Below are 6,529 nucleotides of genomic sequence, written 5' to 3' on the forward strand. Positions count from 1 at the left end.
GTGAGGTTTGGTCATCACTTGGTAGGATTTTTGAAACTTAGGAGAGCGCTGAACTGCAGCTAAGCCCCCGAGTGTGAGGCTTGCTCATCACTCGGTAGGATTTTTTCAACTTAGGCGAGTGCTGGACTGCAACTAAGCCCCCGAGTGTGAGGCTTGCTCATCACTCGATAGGATTTTTTCAACTTAGGCGAGCGCTGGACTGCAGCTAAGCCCCCGAGTGTGAGGTTTGCTCATCACTCGGTAGGATGTTTTCAACTTAGGCGAGTACTGGACTGCAGCTAAGCCCCCGAGTGAGAGGCTTGCTCATCACTCGGTAGGATTTTTTGAAACTTAGGCGAACACTGGGCTGCAGCTAAGCCTTCGAGTGAGATACTTGCACATCACTCGGTAGGATTTTTTCAACTTAGGCGAGTACTGGACTGCAGCTAAGCCCCCGAGTGAGAGACTTGCTCATCACTCGGTAGGATTTTTTCAACTTAGGCGAGTACTGGACTGCAGCTAAGCCCCCGAGCGAGAGGCTTTCTCATCACTCGGTAGGATTTTTTCAACTTAGGCGAGTACTGGACTGCAGCTAAGCCCCCGAGTGAGAGACTTGCTAATCACTCGGTACGACCTTTTCAACTTAGGCGAGTACTGGACTGCAGGTAAGCCCCCGAGTGAGAGACTTGCTCATCACTTGATAGGATTTTTGAAACTTAGGCGAAACGGATTCGCAGCTAAGCCACCAACTGGGGGATTTCAGAAACAAGCATAAGCAATCGACAATCATTTTAGAAGACTGTAAAAACTCTTGTCTTTGATAAACAAACTACAAATGTGTTTTTTATTACATTCCAATAGACTGAGTGCTTAAGTATAAAAGGGGCAGAGCAGCTCCGCATTCCAAGCTCGCGGCTCATCTTTCTTGTGCTCGACGTTGTACAGGTGGTATGCTCCATTGTGAAGCACTCTGGTGACAACGAAGGGGCCTTCCCAGGCAGGAGAAAGCTTGTGAGGTTTCTGCTGATCCACTCGGAGAACCAAGTCTCCCTCTTGAAATGCTCGACCCCTTACGTTTCTGGCATGGAATCGATGCAGGTCTTGATGATAGATGGTTGATCGGATCAAGGCCATCTCTCTTTCTTCTTCCAGGAGCTCGACTGCATCTTCACGTGCCTGTTCTGCTTCTTCTTCTAAGAAAAGCTCGACTCGGGGTGCATGGTGGAGCAAGTCACTCGGAAGTATAGCTTCGGCTCCATAAACCAAGAAAAAAGGGGTTCTGCTAGTTGACCGATTGGGAGTTATCCTCGATCCCCACAATACTGATGGAAGTTCATCGACCCAGGCCCCTGCTACGTGTTTGAGGTCAAGCATCAGTCGGGGTTTCAGTCCTTTGAGAATCAATCCATTTGCTCTTTCAGCTTGCCCATTCGACTGGGGGTGGGCGACTGAGGCATAGTCGACTCGAGTACCTTGGGAAGCACAGAAAGTTCTGAACTCGGCAGAATCGAGGTTTGACCCGTTGTCAGTGATGATGCTGTGTGGAACACCATATCTGAATGTTAACTCTCTGATGAAGCTGACAGCAGTACTGGCTTCAAGGTTCTTGATAGGCTTGGCTTCAATCCACTTGGTGAATTTGTCGACGACTAGAAGCACATGAGTGAATCCACTCCTGCCAGTCCTCAGAGGTCCAACCATGTCCAACCCCAAATAGCAAAGGGCCAGACGAGTGGAATGGTCTTCAGGGCCGACGCAGGCTTGTGAGACATGTTGGAGTAAAACTGGCAACCTTCACATTTGTCGACTATTTCTTTTGCCATGTCATTCGCCCGTGGCCAATAAAATCCCGCTCGGTATGCTTTGGCCACAATGGTCTGAGAGGACGCATGGTGACCACAGGTCCCCGAGTGGATGTCATTGAGGATCACTCGACCTTCTTCAGGTGTTATGCATTTCTAGCAAACTCCAGTCACACTTTCTCTGAACAACTGTCCTATTATCACAGTAAAGGCTTTAGATCGACGGACGATCTGTCGAGCCTCTTCTTCATCCTCTAGGAGTTCCCTTCTAAGAATGTACGCGATATATGGTACTATCCAATCGGGGGTGATGACCAAAACCTCCATAATCAAATCGACCACGGCTGGAATCTCGATTTCAGTCGGATCGGTGGCACTCTTCGGCTGTGGGGGCTCTTCAGTGAAGGGATCTTCTTGAACTGAAGGTGTATGAATATGCTCCAGGTACACATTGCTAGGAATGGCTTCTCTCTTGGAGCCTATCTTTGCCAGATCATTGGCTGCTTAATTTTTCAGTCGAGGGATGTGATGGAGCTCTAATCCCTCAAACCTCTTTTCTAAGTTTCTCACTGCATTGCAATAACCAGTCATAGCTGGGCTTCTGAAGTCCCATTCCTTCATCACCTGATTGACCACTAAATCTGAGTCACCATAGACCATGAGGCGACGGACGCCGAGTGAAATGGCCATACGCAACCCGTACAGAAGTGCCTCATATTCAGCTTCGTTGTTGGAGGAGTCAAAGTGAATCTAGAGAACATAGCTGAGTTTGTCACCACGGGGGGATACCAACACTACCCCAGCACCGGAACCATTCAACATGTTGGACCCATCGAAGAACATGGTCCAATGCTCCGAGTGAATTTGGGCCAGAAGTTGTTGTTCGATCCACTCGGCGAGGAAATCAGCTATCGCTTGGGACTTGATAGCTTTCTTTGCCTCAAATTTGATGTCCAGGGGAAGGAGTTCAATCACCCACTTTGCCACTCGACCAGTTGCATCTCTGTTGTTCAGACTCTCTGATAATGGAGCGTCGCTGGCGACTGTAATGGAATGATCAGAGAAATAGTGTGCAACCTGATACGTCTCCAACGTATCTATAATTTTTGATTGCTCCATGCTATATTATCTACTGTTTTGGACTATATTGGGCTTTATTTTCCACTTTTATATTATTTTTGGGACTAACCTATTAACCTGAGGCCCAGCCCAGAATTGTTGTTTTTTTTGCCTATTTTAGTGTTTCGAAGAAACGGAATATCAAATGGAGTCCAAACGGAATAAAATCTTCGGGAACGTGATTTTCTCACCGAACGTGATCCAGGAGACTTGGACCCTGCTCCAAGGAACAAAAGAGGCGGTCACGAGGTTGGGGGGCACCCCCCCAGGGAGCGCCCCCTGCCTTGTGGGCCCCTCGCTGCTCCTCCGACGTACTTCTTCCTCCTATATATACACACGTACCCCCAAATGATCAGAACAGGAGCCAAAAACCTAATTCCACTGCCGCAACCTTCTGTATCCACGAGATCCCATCTTGGTGCCTGTTCCGGAGCTCCGCCGGAAGAGGGCCGTCATCACGGAAGGGCTTCTACATCATCATAGCCTCTCCAATGAAGTGTGAGTAGTTTACCTCAGACCTTTGGGTCCATAGTTAGTAGCTAGATGGCTTCTTCTCTCTCTTTGAATCTCAATACAAAGTTCTCCCCCTCTATCGTGGAGATCTATTCGATGTAATCTTCTTTTTGCGGTGTGTTTGTTGAGACCAAAGAATTATGGGTTTATGATCAAGTCTATCTATGAATAATATTTGAATCTTCTCTGAATTCTTTTATGTATGATTGGTTATCTTTGCAAGTCTCTTCGAATTATACGTTTGGTTTGGCCAACTAGATTGGTAGTTCTTGCCATGGGAGAAGTGCTTATCTTTGGGTTCGATCTTGCGGTGTCCTTACCCAGTGAAAGAAGGGGCAGCAAGGCACGTATTGTATCGTTGCCATCGAGGATAACAAGATGGGGTTTATTTCATATTGCATGAATTTATCTCTCTACATCATGTCATCTTGCTTAACGCGTTACTCTGTTTTTAACTTAATACTCTAGATGCATGCTGGATAGCGGTCGATGAGTGGAGTAGTAATAGTAGTAGATGCAGAATCGTTTCGATCTACTTGTCACGGACGTGATGCCTATATACATGATCATGCCTAGATATTCTCCTAATTATGCACAATTCTATCAATTTCTCAACAGTAATTTGTTCACCCATCGTAGAATACTTATGCTCTTGAGAGAAGCCACTAGTGAAACCTATGGCCCCCGGGTCTATTCTCATCATATCAATCTCCATCACTTTAATATTGTTTTGCTATTTACTTTGCCTTTACTTTTTACCTTGCATCTTTATATCAAAAATACCAAAAATATTCTATCTATCAGATCTCACTCTCGTAAGTGACCGTGAAGGGCTTGACAACCCCTAATCGCGTTGGTTGCGAGTAGCTATCGTTTTGTGCAGGTACGAGGGACTTGAGCGTGGCCTCCTACTGGATTGATACCTTGGTTCTCAAAAACTGAGGGAAATACTTACGCTACTCTTCGGGGAAAACCAACGCAAGCTCAAGACGTAGCAAGAAGGATTTATGGCGCCGTTGCCGGGGAGTCTACGCAAAAAGTCATATACCATGTACCCATCACAATCCCTATCTCTCGCATTGCATTATTTGCCATTTGCCTCTCGTTTTCCTCTCCCCCACTTCACCCTTGCTGTTTTATTCACCCTCTCTCTCTCTCTCTCTCTCTCTCTCTCTCTCTCTCTGTCTCTCTCTCTATCCTCCCTCTCTTTCTCTATTTGCCTCTTTTTTCGCGTTTCTTGTTTGCTCGTGTGGTTGGAATAGTTGTTTATTTATTACTAAACAGAGAACTTAAGATCTATGGATCCTCATCCGCTTGCCAATCTTTTTAAGGGATCCAATTATGATGAACCAATTCCTAGTGATTTGGATGCACTAGATTATCTTTATAAGCTTTTGCCTGAAATCCGTAAATCTAAAAATTGTGATGAAGTGCTTTATGAAGTGACTCATGATAGATCTTTGAATAAAAAGCATGATTGCAATGATTTTATTATAAATTCTCTTGATGTCAATTGTGCTAATAAGATGCAAAACCCTAAGCTTGGGGATGCTAGTTTTGCTATGTCTACTACTTGTTGCAATGATTATGATTGGGGTGATTCTTCTTATGATCTTGAAAATTTATTTAAACCCCATGATGAATATGAGATTGATAATAGTGTTTGCAATATTATTGAAAGTGGGTTTGGAAGAGTGTCAACTTTAGATCCCACATATTTGGAGAATGTTCAATCTTATGAAAATCTTGATAAAAGTGGGTTTGGAGAAGTCATGACTTTAGTTAATGTTAATCCCACTATTACGGAAAAGTGCCAACTTTGCATGCATGTGGATCATGTTGAGAATATTTTATGTGATAGCTATATTGTTGAATTTGCTTATGATCCTTCATGTAATTACTATGAGAGAGGAAAATATGGTTGTAGAAATTTTCATGTTACTAAATTACCTCTCGTTATGTTGAGATTGCTATTGTTTCTTTCTGTTTCCTTGCATATGCTAGTTTTGCTTACCTTGGTAATTTGTTTGCCTATAAGATGCCTATGCGTAGGAAGTATGTTAGACTTAGATGTGTTTGTCACGTTCTTTGTGATGCTCTCTTTGTGCTTCAATTATTGTCTTTCATGTGAGCATCATTAAAATTATCAATGCCTAGCTTTAAGGATTTAAAGAAAAGCGCTTGTTGGGAGACAACCCAATATTTGTCCTTCCTGTTAATAAATAAATAAAGTATTTAGCTTCTGTTTAGGTTGTGTTTTTTGTGTTTAATTAGTGTTTGTGCCCAGTAGAACCGTTGGGAAGACTTGGGGAAAGTCTTGTTGAACTTGCTGTAAAAAACAGAAACTTTAGCGCTCACGAGAACTACTTTCATTTTCATTTGAAGAGTGCTATTTAGTTAATTCTTTTTGAAGATGATTAATAGATAAATTACTCAAGTCCATAAATTTATTTTAGAATTTTTGGGGTTCCATATCTTGCGCTAGCTACAGATTACTACAGACTGTTCTGTTTTTGACAGATTCTGTTTTTCGTGTGTTGTTTGCTTATTTTGATGAATCTATGGCTAGGAAAATAGTTTATAATCCATAGAGAAGTTGGAATACAGTAGGTTTAACACCAATATAAATAAATAATGAGTTCATTACAGTACCTTGAAGTGGTCTTTTGTTTTCTTTCGCTAACGGAGCTCACGAGTTTTCTATTTTGAGTTTTCTGTTGTGAAGTTTTCAAGTTTTGGGTGAATTCTTTTGATGGATCATGGAACAAGGAGTGGCAAGAGCCTAAGCTTGGGGATGCCCATGGCACCCCCAAGATAATCCAAGGACACCAAAAATTTAAAGCTTGGGGATGCCCCGGAAGGCATCCCCTCTTTTCGTCCACTTCCATCGGTAATTTACTTGGAGCTATATTTTTATTCGCCAACATGATATGTGTTTTGCTTGGAGCGTCTTGTATTATTTGTGTCTTTGTTTGCTAGTATACTACAATCATCCTTGTTTTACACACCTTTTGAGAGAGCCATACATGAATTAAAATTTGATAGAATACTCTATGTGCTTCACTTATATCTTTTGAGCTAGATAATTTTGCTCTATGTGCTTCACTTAGATCTTT

Source organism: Triticum aestivum, chromosome 5A (assembly GCF_018294505.1).
Source record: "Triticum aestivum cultivar Chinese Spring chromosome 5A, IWGSC CS RefSeq v2.1, whole genome shotgun sequence".
Classification (NCBI taxonomy): Eukaryota; Viridiplantae; Streptophyta; class Magnoliopsida; order Poales; family Poaceae; genus Triticum; species Triticum aestivum.